This window comes from Grampus griseus, assembly GCF_964374135.1.
Source record: "Grampus griseus genome assembly, chromosome: 1".
Classification (NCBI taxonomy): Eukaryota; Metazoa; Chordata; class Mammalia; order Artiodactyla; family Delphinidae; genus Grampus; species Grampus griseus.
The window spans coordinates 96,504,444-96,518,105 of NC_139017.1; the positions used below are offsets into that span (position 1 = coordinate 96,504,444).

The 13,662-nt window shown below is 37.1% G+C and overlaps 1 pseudogene across 1 annotated transcript; it reads left to right on the plus strand.

Moving 5' to 3' along the window:
* The first annotated feature begins 7,381 nt into the window (after window positions 1-7,381).
* On the plus strand, window positions 7,382-8,235 carry LOC309833118 (CBY1-interacting BAR domain-containing protein 1-like; annotated as a pseudogene). The gene has a single exon. The product of its transcript is annotated as a CBY1-interacting BAR domain-containing protein 1-like (transcript).
* Window positions 8,236-13,662: the final 5,427 nt, after the last annotated feature.

Here is a 13,662-nt window from a genome sequence, read left to right on the forward strand (position 1 = left end):
AAAAAAAAGACTCATTATGTACATCAACTCAATATTGTGCACTTAAAAGCTATAGAAACCAACCTTTCCAAATTGCAAGTAATTTTTAACCATGAGTTCATTCTTGTGCCATTATTCACACAGATGATGTAATATGCATTTTAAAAATGAGAAATCAACTTTGAGGATCAAGTGAGTCAAGGATAAGAACAGTGTGGCCCAAAGGTCTCAACACCTCTTCTCAGATTGAAGTCAGAAACTCTAAAAATGAGAATATCAGTATTAGGGGCAAACCTTGAAAACAGGTTTTTTTTTTTTTTCTTCCTAAAGCAAGTTTTATGAAAACAAAAGCAGCAAGTGTTTTCAGAGGCTGGTATATTTATAATATGCAAATCACATATTGCTAACATGGTTTCATGTTTTCCCCAAAATAATTATTAAACAGACCCAAAGAATTCCTCAAAGAATATAGAATATAATATCAGACTGATAAATATTTGCTAGAACCTACTATCTGCAAAACACTGTTTTGCTCTGAGGTGCATAGGGGTGCAGAAAATTTGCCACCAACCATCTGCCCCTCCCTGTTTGTCTAATTTTAGAAAATTCTCTCCCTTAAAATGTCACGTCTCTGCTTTCCCCTAGCTGATAGCTTTACGCTATCACAGGGCCTCACAGCCTTGAGATTTAGAGTCAAGTGTTGAAGTACCACAATGCTATGAGGGAAAGGAAGGTAAAATGGATGGATCTTATGCTAGCACACAGGGACATGTCGCTTGTGCTCATACACACACACACACACACACACACACACTAGATTTTATGGCATCAACCCAAAAGTCATCTCTTAGGACAGTAAAAAAAAAAAAAAAGCTTCTCCTTTTAGCTCCCACTCTTGAAAAATATTTTAAGAATCTATCCAAATCTTTTTTGTTTCCTCTCAAATGCAGAACCTGTGAATGAGTATGATTTCAAGTCAATACAAAATACATAAGTTATCAGGGGATTTTTTTTAAAAACCATGCATTTCCAAACATAGTTGTTAAGGTTACAGCAAGTAATAAAAATGCAGAGAGCATCTAGCTGTAGAGACAGGCATTGGGAACCCCCTACTGGTTTAGCCAGAGGAAAACGACCCCACAGGTTCACCCAGCAACAGCTGTGGGATCCAGATTACAAATTTCTCCCCAGGCAGTATGAATATGAGCTTGAAATATTCATCTCTCCTTCCAAAACAAATTTGCCAAGGCATTCCTGTCTCAATATTTCTATGAACTAAAACACACCACCCTCGGAGCAGAGCAAGTTGAATCCTAAATTCTTAGGGATTAAAGTATACGATGCTCAAGAGGGCACATATGAAAAGATTTTCCTTTGGAATCTCAAAATCAGTTGGCGGATGGTAGCAAGACCGAACAGAGATAAAGTCAAAGATTCTATCACTATTTCAGGTCCTTGAATCTCAAAAAGTAAACATATTTGTGGTTGGATTAATACTTTCCTTTTGGGAACCATTTCCAGCAAAAGGAAGGCACATTATTACACAATGTAGAAGAATATCATATGTGTTGGTTTATAAATATCACGACAGAATTGGACGGAAACATCCAGACTAAACTACATGAAATCCAAATTCGCAGGGGCTGGAAAATGCCTAATGTAGATGGAAGGTAAAATTCTGAACTGCCGGCCTCATCTAGGATTGTAATAAAAGTGAATTGTGAGTTTAAAAATATTGAATTATCCAACTTTTTATTCTAATTTCAGTTCAACAAGTATTGAGTATATTCTATGTTCTTGATATTACAAGTCCCAGAAATACAAAGATGAAAGACACATGCTCTGCCCTCGGGAAGCACACAGTCTAAGGGAAAACACACATGCGATAGCGTTAACATGACTCTAACAAAAGTCTGCATACAGTAAGGACTTCTAGGCTGTAGGTAAAGGAATTTAGCTTGTTAGTGCATTAGCCACATTTTTATAAACATAAACAAATAATCATCCTATCTGTCATCTCTGCATTAACAATTTCCAGCATTTTATTAACAATGTACTTTAACATGAACTATCTTATGTACCCTACACAAGAGTTCTATCAAATAAGCAGGTGATGAGAAAACTGAAACATCAATAAATCTCCGATTTGGAAGTCATGTTAAATATCTTTAAAGTCCATCTGTGGGTAGTGCACACCCATGGTATTACACTAAGAAGGATTCCGAACTCCTGTTAAGTCTAATGTGAAAAAGTCCGCAATTGATTGAGAATGTCTGTTAGAGTTGTAGGGGAGGGAGTGGCATAACCAGTGTCTGTATTTATGAATCATTTTCTATCCTATTCACAGCTGCTTTTAAAAGACTAATGGTAGCAACGACCCCTTAGCAGTTTCCTGCTGCATTCTGAATACTGAAGACGAAGTGGTCTTATGTCTCTCCATCCAGATAATTCCAGGCCTTCACTCCAGTCCGGAATGACTTCCGGTGTTTCTTTTTAGCTCCATAATTCCCTTCTCGGAATAATCGTACTTTATTCACAAAGGCCATTGTTATCCAAATTCTCTGAGTTTTACAAAGTAAATAATCCATTTTTAAGCATTTTCAAATGTTTCACCATAGTGAACCAAATTGCCCTCAATGTACATTTTGTCTTTTCATTGATATCAATATAACATTTTTACCAATACTGTGTTTGTTCAACCAGGGTTTTAATTTGTCTCTGACCACTCTTTTGCTCTCTTTTATTATCTTTTACTATATGGTTCATACTTGCCTACCCAACGCCACTAATGATTTCACAAATATTTCCAACAGCACGTTTTTCCCATAAAATGTTTTTATAAGAAAATCTGAACTCTGTGGAAGAAAATTTCTATACACATTGTAGAAAGAAAAATACACCATTTTTATTTTATGACATTCTCTAATTTTTAAAAATATATGTGGAGACTTTCTTTGCATACTAACATTAAGGAACTCAAATTGTCATCTTGGTTTCATCTCTATGAACATTAAAATCAGCAAGGAAGACATTTAGCCATTTCTACCTCAGCCATACCAAGAGATGGTTCTTATTTAGCATATGAACATGTGGTTCAAGTTACACTGATGTTATGGAGGACTGCTGGAGAAACACCCAAATCCAGAGGACGGAAGAATTCCTGCAGAAGAATACATACAGCACACTCCACTCCACCCATTCTTCTCCCAATACCATATTCGGTATTTTTAAAATACTGTTTAAGAGCTTTCAAATTCAAATTTGAACCTATGACTCTGAAACCCCTATGGTCATTTTTTCTTCTTTTAGCTTCTGTAGGACTTAAGGCTGCATTCAGTTTCTTATCCTCTACTACACAGTCTCTTGCATAGTAAGTGCTCAGTAGATGATAATGGATTCTTGAACCCGAAAGAGGAATTTTTAGGTTATGGGTATGCTTAAGAAGAGAATTCCATTTCAGAGAAGATTCTTCAAGAAAACAGTTTTATGCAAAATGTGAATGCTGCAATGTTATTTATAGTAGTAAACGATTTAAGACTACATGAAAGTCTAAACACAGGAGATGGGTGATAAATCATGGGATGTCTAAATGATTGAATTTATGACAGCCGTTAAAATGTTTAGGATAAAAACTGTCATTTAATATCAAGTGAAAAAACCAAGATACATGACTTTATGTAGTGTTAACATATAAATATGATTTTTAATAAAATATACAGGTAAATTGTGCCAAATATTAATAGCAGTTGCAACTATATAGTATACTTAAAATTTTGGGGGGTATTTTGTAAAATTTTCTATAAGAAATACAAATTTTTTTTTTTTTTTTCTGTACGCGGGCCTCTCACTGTTGTAGCCTCTCCCGCTGCGGAGCACAGGCTCCTCCAGACGCGCAGGCCCGGCGGCCATGGCTCACGGGCCCAGCCACTCCGCGGCATGTGGGATCTTCTCGGACCGGGACACGAACCCGCGTCCCCTGCATCGGCAAGCGGACTCTCAACCACTGCACCACCAGGGAAGCCCATAAATTGCTTTTTTAATGAGGAAAATGTTTCCACAAAAAGTTTTAAACTTCCCAAAGAATAATTTCTCTGGTGAGTAGCATGAAATAAATGATTCCAGTACTGAACAGTTAGTTGCACAATGAAATCTGATTGGTGAGTCATCACAGAGGAGGTTTTCTTCCTTTGGCTTCCAGGGCTGAGACCAGGAGGGGCCAGATATGTTATGCCAGTAATGTATCTAGTTATTGGCAAAACAGCAGCCCCAATAGAAACATTCCACGGAAGAGGGTTTCCAAAATGACTAAAATGTATACAGAAAGATATTTGGTCAATAATTTGTATCATAGAATAAGATAATAGTAATGTCAAAAGAAAATACATCTTTTATTTTGCCACTGTTATACTGCACAGTTTACCTTCCAAGACAGCACACTCCAAGTTAAGAGTGTTAACAGGGATAGAAAAAGCTATGCATTCCTAAGTGTACTTATTTTTTAACTTCTTTATTGATGTAATATTAGTAAACGACAAACACCACCTAATTTAAATACACAATTTGATGAGTTTTGACATATGTATACACCCATGAAACCATTAATACAATCAAAGTAATGAACATGTCCATCATTCCCAAAGATTTCCTTATCTTTTTATAAATCCACTCTCCTACCTCTCCTCACTCCACCCACATACCCTGTCCCCAGATTAGTTTGTCACTATAGATTATAGACTAATCTGTCACTCTGGATTTGTTTGCACTTCCTAGAATTTGATATAAATAGAATTATATTGAGTACTCTATTTTTACTTGCTTCATTCACTCAGCATAATTAGTTGGAGATTAATTCATGATGTAGAATATATCAACAGTTCATTCATTTTTGTTGCCGAACAGAATTCCATTATATAAATTTTTGTATAGAATAATTGTATTTCATACATGTATAAAATTATGTTAATTTTATTGTATAAATATGTATTATATAAAAATACTATGTATGTAAAATTATATTAGAAACATGTATAAGATACAAGTTTATCAATTCACTTTTTTTATTTGTTTAGAGATTTTGGCAATTAAACATGAAGTTTTTTTGAAGAGTCCTCTACAAGTCTTTGCATGGACATAGACTTTTATTTCCCTCCACCTAGAGTGGACTGTCTAGATCACATGGTATGGGTGTGTGTAACTTTTTAAGAAACTGCCAAACTCTTTCCCAGAGTGTTGATAGCTGTACTATTCTCTTCTGTATTATATGAGGGCTGTATTATATGAGGGCTCCAGTTACTCTACATCCCGGGAATTGTCAGCACTTGGGATGCTCTGTCTTTTTAAATTTAGCCATCCTAATAGATGCGTGGTGGTACCTCATTACAGTTTTAATTTGCATTTCTTTAATGAAAAGTCATGCTGTGTATTGTTTCATTTGCTTATTTGCCACAATAGCATACCTGTTTGGATCTATTCAAATTTTTTGCCCACTTTTTAAAAAAAATGAGTTGTTTTCTTTTTATTGAGTTTTGGGAGGTTTTTATATATTCTGGATATAAGTTCTTCATCATATGCATGATTTAAAATTTTTTCTCTTTACCATAATACCATTACCATTACCATAATTATGGTAATAGATTATTATGTGAAATGTAGTTTTCTTCTTGTTTCTTGTACTTGGGATTCATTGATATTGTTGATATGTGGATTCATAGATTTCATCAAATTTGGAATTTTTTCAGTCTTTACTTTTTCAAATATTTTTTCCAGTCCCTATCCTCTGTCTTTGAGCACTCTGATTACAAGCATATTAGACACTTGAAATTGTTCCATATCTCACTGATTCTCTATTCATTTAAAAAAAATTCTCCTGTATTTCTGTGTATCATCTTAATAATGTCTATTCCCAAGTCTTCATGCTTGCTAATTTTTACATCTGGAGTGTTAAATTTTCACAAATCCCATCTAGTGTATTACTCAAGTCAAACATTTTAGTTTACATTTATAGAAATGCAATTTTTGTCTCTTTTTATGTCTTCCATGTCTATACTTAAATTTTGAACATAAAGAATAGGGTTATGATAACTATTTAATGTTTTTATTTGCTAATTCTAACATCTATTTCAGCTTTGGCTTTTGATTGATTTTTTCCTTCATTATGAGTCATATTTTTCTATTACTTTGTCTGTTTAATCATTTTTTATTGAATTCAGCATTGTGAACTTCACTTTGCTAGATGCTGGATATTTTTGTATTGTCATAAATATTCTTGAGCGTTGTTCTGGGTCACAGTTAATTTACTTGGATACTGTTTGTTTTTGCTTTTAAGATTTATTAGGCAAGACTGGAGAAGTGTTTTAGACCAATTATTTCCTATGATTGATGAAGACGCTTCAGTGAGCTCCACCTGATGCGCTACGAATCATGAAGTTTTCGAGTCTGGCTGGAGAGAAGAGAGGCTGGCATGCACTGTCACCTTAACCTGTTCGGGGGGTTCTTTCCCTGGCCTTGGGTAGTTTCCTCACTCCCGTTCACTCATTAGCACTCTGCTAAAGAAATAAAGGGACTGGCTCAGATCTTTGTGTTCTCTTTCTGTGCAGCTCTCTCCTCTGCAGCACTTTAAGGAGGTAAACTCCAGGCAGCTTTTTGTCCTCAAACTCTCAGCTTTGTCTCTTCAACTCAGTGTGTTGTCCAGACTCTGCCTCAGTTCTGCCTCCATACTCTACGGCCTGGAAATCCTCTCAACACAGAAATCTAGGGAAATTCATAAGGCACACAACATTTCTCCTCATCTTTCAGGCATCACTGTCCTACATTCACTGATGCTAGTGCCTTGATAACCTTTATTCCATATATTTTGTCCATCTGCATTTTTTATTTTTCAGGTTCAGTGATAATTCTGTTCCCAGCTACTCCATCTTAGTTGGAAATGGATATTCCTAAGTGTATTCATTCTGATCCTAAACGACAACCAGTAAGTCTCAGCATTCTGAGTACTGAATAAGCAACCACAGTGTTCATACAATCACATACAATCATGGAGTCTCAACTATTCCTCTGTGAAATAACCCACACATAAAGAAAAAAAAAGATGTCTTTGACCTTAATTGTTGTTGTTTAATGGGTATTGCTTTCAGTAAATATTTTACACTTTATCTTTTTAAAATTTGCTTTTTAAAATTAATATTTTTCATACTGTTCTTGAGTAGTGATATTCGTTAAAGTGCTGTGCATTAAATTTGTTTTGCACTGCCAAGTTAAAGCCCTTTTCAATAGACTATAAAGGTAAATCTAGAAATTACTTATTTTACATTTATTTCTTTTTTAAATCCAGGATGGGCCTGGGTGCCTCGGAGCCCCTGTCTTTGGGCCCCAGCCTGCAGTCTCTGGCTGTGTGTGAGGCAAGATGTTGAAATGCAGCTTGCAGAACCAGGATGCTCAATTGTAAGTTGCTGTCACAAATGTGGAGAAGTATTTTGGAGAGCTGTGCTAAATCTTTGCTGCTTATGTGCAGAAAACTGCCAGACTGAGATACAAAGCAGAACTCCTGGTGAATGAAATCAATGTGTATGTCTCTACAGAGACCCCAAATTTAAATCAGGGCCTGAAAAACTTTGCTGACGAGTTTGCCAAACTTCAGGATTATTGACAAGCAGACGTTGAAAGACTTGAAGCCAAAGTAGTTGAACATTTGAAAGCTTATGGAACCATTGTAGAAATGAAACGAGATGACCTCAAAGTAACATTAACAGCAAGGAATCAAGAAGCTTTTCAACTGTTAACTCAGAAAGAATATGTCAGAGAAACCCGTCTGACTGATATGTTATTTCACAGGCAGAAACTGAATTACAAAGAGCTACAAGGGATGCTACCTGAATAACTCGTCATTTGGAGGAAACTATTGACAATTTTGAAAAGCAGAAAATAATGGATATAAAGACTATATTTTCAGAATTTATCATTATCGAAATGTTATTTCACAGCAAAGCTTTAGAGTTCTACACTGCTTCCTACCAAAATATACAACAGATTGATGAAGAAGATTTAGAGGTTTTCCAAAATTCTCTGTATCCACCAGATTATTTATGTCATTTAGATATCGTCAGAGCAAATTCAAAGTCACCTCTTCAGAGATCACTGTCAGCTAAGTGTTTATCTGGAGCAGGACAGGTAACTATTTGTTGATTAAGAAAGAATCAACAAGCAGAAGAGGACGATGAAGAAGATGAAGACTTAGACGTTATAGAAGAAGAAAATTAAACTTCTTAAGTAAACTTTTCATTTCCATTTTCATCTTAAATGACTTGAAATCCAGATTTACTAAAACTGTAGAACTTTACACTGGATTCATATGTTAAACCTCAAAATGAAATCCTACTGGAAATGGAGAAATTATTAAAGGAAATTTATGCTGACCAATAAATAAATAAATAAAATTCAGGATGTGTCCATGTAAACGTTATTTTAGAAGAATAAACAGGGAGACACCTTCAAGATGGCGGAGGAGTAAGACGTGGAGATCACCTACCTCTCCACAAATACATCAAAAATACCTCTACATGTGGAGCAAATCCTACAGAACACCTACTGAACGCTGGCAGAAGACCTCAGACTTCCCAAAAGGCAAGAAAATCCCCATGTACCTGGATAGGGCAAAAGAAAAAAAACAGAGACAAAAGAATAGGGACGGGACCTGTACCTTTGGGAGGGAGCTGTGAAGGAGGAAAAGTTTCCACACACTAGGGAGCCCCTTCACTTGTGGGGACGGGCAGTGGGCGGCGGGGGGGGGGAGCTTCAGAGCCACGGAGGAGAGCACAGCAACAGGGATGTAGAGGGCAAAGCAGAGAGATTCCGCCACAGAGGATCATTGCCAATAAGCACTCACCAACCTGAGATGCTTGTCGGCTCACCTGCTGAGGCGGGTGGGGGCTGGGAGCTGAGGTTGGGCTTCGGAGGTCAGACCCCAGGGAGAGGACTGGGGTTGGCTGTGTGAAGACAGCCTGAAGGGGGCTACTGCGCAACAGCTAGCTGGGAGGGAGTCCGGGAAAAAGTCTGGACCTGCCTAAGAGGCAAGAGACCATTGTTTCAGGGTGCACGAGGAGAGGGGATTCCTTCTCTGTCTGCCCACAGAAGGCAGAGCACCACCAAAATGAGATCCAGAGAAGGGCATAAGCTGAAGCTATCAGCTCTGACACCAGAGACAGGCATGAACCACTAAAGCTGCTGCTGCAGCCACCAAGAATCCTGTGTGCAAGTACAGGTCACTACCCAGACTCCCCCCAAGAGCCTGTGCAGCACGCCACTGCCAGGGTCCCGTGATCCAGGGACAACTTCCCCAGGAGAACACACGGTGTGCCTCAGGCTGTTGCAATGTCATACAGGTCTCTGCTGCTGCAAGCTCACCCCACATTCCAATTATGACTACAGTACCCCTCCCTCTCCCTGGCCTGAGTGAGCAAGAGAGCCCTAATCAGCTTCTTCTTTAACCTACTCCTGTCTGGGCAGGGAAAAGACCCCTGAGGGCAGCCTACACACAGAGGCAGGACCAAAACCAAAGCTAAACCCCAGGAGCTGTGAGAAAATGAAGAGACAGGGAAATTTCTCTGTGTAGCCTCAGGAGCAGCAGATTAAATCCCCACAGTCAACTTGATAAACCCCGTATCAGATGAGTACCTGAATAGACAATGAATGTTCCCAAAATTGAGGGGGTGGACTTTGGAACCAACTGTAGACTTCGAATTTGCTTTCTGCATCTAATTTGTTTCTGGTCTCATGTTTATCTTAGTTTAGTTTTTAGTGCTTATTATCATTGGTGGATTTGTTTATTGGTTTGGTTGCTCTCTTTCCTTTTTTTTTTCCTTTTTCCCTTTTTGTGAGTGTCTATGTGTATGCTTCTTTGTGTGATTTTGTCTGTTTAGGTTTGCTTTTCCCATTTGTCCTAGGGTCTGTTTGTTTGTTTTCTCTCTTCCTTTTCTTCTGAGCCCTGTGGCAGGGTCTTGTTGATCCAGCCAGGTGTTGGGACTGAGCCTCTGAGGAGGGAGGGCCAACTACAGGACATTGGACAACCAGAGACCTCCCAGCCCCATGTAATATCAATCAGTGAAAGCTCTCTGGACATCTTTGTCTAAACACTAAGCAACGAATAACATACAAGGGAAACCCCATGTGGTTAACAGCTGATCTTTCAGCAGAAACTCTGCAAGCCAGAAGGGAGTGGCAGGACATATTTAAAGTGATGAAAAGGAAAAACCTACAACCAGGATTACTCTACCAGCAAGGATCTCATTCAGATTCAATGGAGAAATTAAAAGCTTTACAGACAAGCAAAAGCTAAGAGAATTCAGCACCATCAAACCAGCTTTACAACAAATACTAAAGGAACTTCTCTTGGCAGCAAACACAAGAGAAGGAAAAGACCTATAATAACAAACCCCAAACAATTAAGAAAATGCTAATAGGAACATACATATCGATAATTACTTCGAATGTAAATGGATTAAAGGCTCCAACCAAAAGACACAGACTGGCTGAATGGATACAAAAACAAGACCTGTATATATGCTGTCTACAAGAGATCCACTTCAGACCTAGGGAAACATACAGACTGAAAGTGAAGGGATAAAAAAAGATATTCCATGCAAATGGAAATCAAAAGAAAGCTGGAGTAGCAATACTCATATCAGACAAAATAGACTTTAAAATAAAGGCTATTACAAGAGACAAAGAAGGACACTACATAATGATCAAGGAATCAATCCAAGAAGAAGACATAACAATTGTAAATATTTACACACTCAACATAGGAGCACCTCAATACATAAGGCAAATGCTAACAGCAATAAAAGGGGGAATCAACAGTAACAATAATAGTATGGGACTTTAATATCCCACTTTCCCCAATGACAGCTCATCCAAAATGAAAATAAAGAAGGAAACACAAGCTTTAATAGACACATTAGACCAGATAGACTTAATTGATATTTATAGGAGTTTCCATCCAGAAACAACAGAATACACTTTCTTCTCAAGTGCTCATGGAACGTTCTCCAGGATAGATCATATCTTGGGTCACAAATCAAGCCTCGGTAAATTTAAGATTATTGAAATCATATCAAGTATCTTTTCTGACAGCAATGTTATGAGACTAGATATCAATTACAGGAAAAAGATTGTAAAAAATACAAACACATGGAGGCTAAACAATATGTTACTAAATAACCAAGAGAACGCTGAAGAAATCAAAGAGAAAGTCAAAAAATACCTAGAAACAAATGACAATGAAAACACGATGACCCAAAACCTACGGGAGGAAGCAAAAGCAGTTCTAAGAGGGAAGTTTATAGCAATACAATCCTACCTCAAGAAACAAGAAACAGCTCAAATAAATGACGTAACCTTACACTTAAAGCAATTAGAGAAAGAAGAACAAAAAAGTCCCCAAACTTAGCAGAAGGAAAGAAATCATAAAGATCAGATCTGAAATAAAGGAAAAAGAAATGAAGGAAATAGTAACAAATATCAATAAAATGAAAAGCTGTTTCTTTGAGAAGATAAACAAAATTGATTAAACCACTAGCCAGACTCATCAAGAAAAAAAGGGAAAAGACTCAAATTAATAGAATTAGAAATGGAAAAGAAGAAACAACTGACACTGCAGAAATACATAGGATCATGAGAGACTACTACAAGCAACTATATGCCAATAAAATGGACAACCTGGAAGAAATGGACAAATTCTTAGAAAAGTACAACCTTCCAAGACTGAACCAGGAAGAAATAGAAAATATGAAGAGAACAATCACAAGCACTGAAATGGAAACTGTGATCAAAAATCTTCCAACAAAGAAAAGCTCAGGACCAGATGGCTTCACAGGTGAATTCTATCAAACAGTTAGAGAAGAGCTAACACCTATCCTCCTCAATGTCTTCCAAAATATATCAGAGAGAGGAACACTCCCAAACTCATTCTACAAGGCCATCCTCACCCTGACACCAAAACCAGACAAAGATGTCACAAAAAAGGAAACTATAGGCCAATATCACTGATGAACATAGATGCAAAAATCCTCAACAAAATACTAGCAAACAGAATCCAACAGCACATTTAAAGGATCATACACCACGATCAAGTGGGGTTTTTCCCAGTAAATGCAGGGTTTCTTCAATATACACAAATCAATCAATGTGATACACCATATTAACAAATTGAAGGAGAAAAACCATCTGATCATCTCAATAGATGCAGAAAAAAGATTTTGACAAAATTTAACACCCATTTATGAAAAAACTCTCCAGAAAGTGGGCATAAAGGGAACCTAGCTCAATATAATAAAGGCCATTTATGACAAATCCACAGCCAACATCATACTCAATGGTGAAAAACTGAAACCATTTCCTCTAAGATCAGGAAGAAGACAAAGATAGCCACTCTCAGCACTATCATTCAACATCATTTTGGAAGTTTTAGCCATGGCAATCAGAGAAGAAAAAGAGATAAGAGGAATCCAGATCAGGAAAGAAGAATTAAAAGTGTCACTGTTTGCAGATAACATGATACTATACATAGAGAATCCGAAAGATGCTACCAGAAAACTACTAGAGCTAATCAATGAATTTGGTAAAGTAGCAGGATGTGAAATTAATTCACAGAAATCGCTTGCATTCCTATACATTAACAATGAAAAATCTGAAAGAGAAATTAAGGAAACACTCCCATTCACCATTGCAATGAAAAGAATAAAATACCTAGGAATAAACCTTCCTAAGGAGAAAAAAGGCCTCTATGCAGAAAGCTATAAGACAATGATGGAAGAAATTAAATACGATACAAACAGGTGGAAAGATAGACCATGTTCTTGGATTGGAAAAAACACTGCTGTGAAAATGACTATAATACTGAAAGCAATCTACAGATTCAATGCAATCCCTGTCAAGCTATCAATGACATTTTTCACAGAACTAGAACAAAAATTTTACAATTTGTATGGAAACAAAAAGACCCTGAATAGCCAACACAATCTTGATAGAGAAAAATAGAGCTGGAGGAATCAGGCTCCCTGACTTCAGACCATACTACAAATCTACTGTAATCAAGACAGTATGGCACTGGCACAAAACCAGAAATATAGATCAATGGAACAGGATTGAAAGCCCAGAGATAAATCCATGCACCTTGGTCACATTATCTTTGACAAGGAAGCAAGAATATACAATAGAGAGAAGACAGCCTCTTCAATTAGTGTTGCTGGGAAAACTGGACAGCTACATGTAAAAGAATGAAACTAGAACACTTCCTAACACCGTACACAAAAACAAACTCAAAATGGATTAAAGACCTAAATGTAAGGCCAGACACTATAAAACTCTTAGAGGAACACATAGGCAGAACACTCTATGACATAAATCACAGCAAGTTCCTTTTTGACCTACCTGCTAGAGAAATGGAAATAAAAACAAAAATAAACAAATGGGGCCTAATGAAACTTAAAAGCTTTAGCACAGTAAAGGAAACCATAAACAAGATGAAAAGACAACCCAAAGAATGGGAGGAAATATTTTCAAATGAAGCAACTGACAAAAGATTAATCTCCAAAATATACAAGCAGCTCATGCAGCTCAATGTCAAAAAATACAAACTACCCAATCCAAAAATGGCAGAAGACCTAAATAGACATTTCTCCAAAGTAG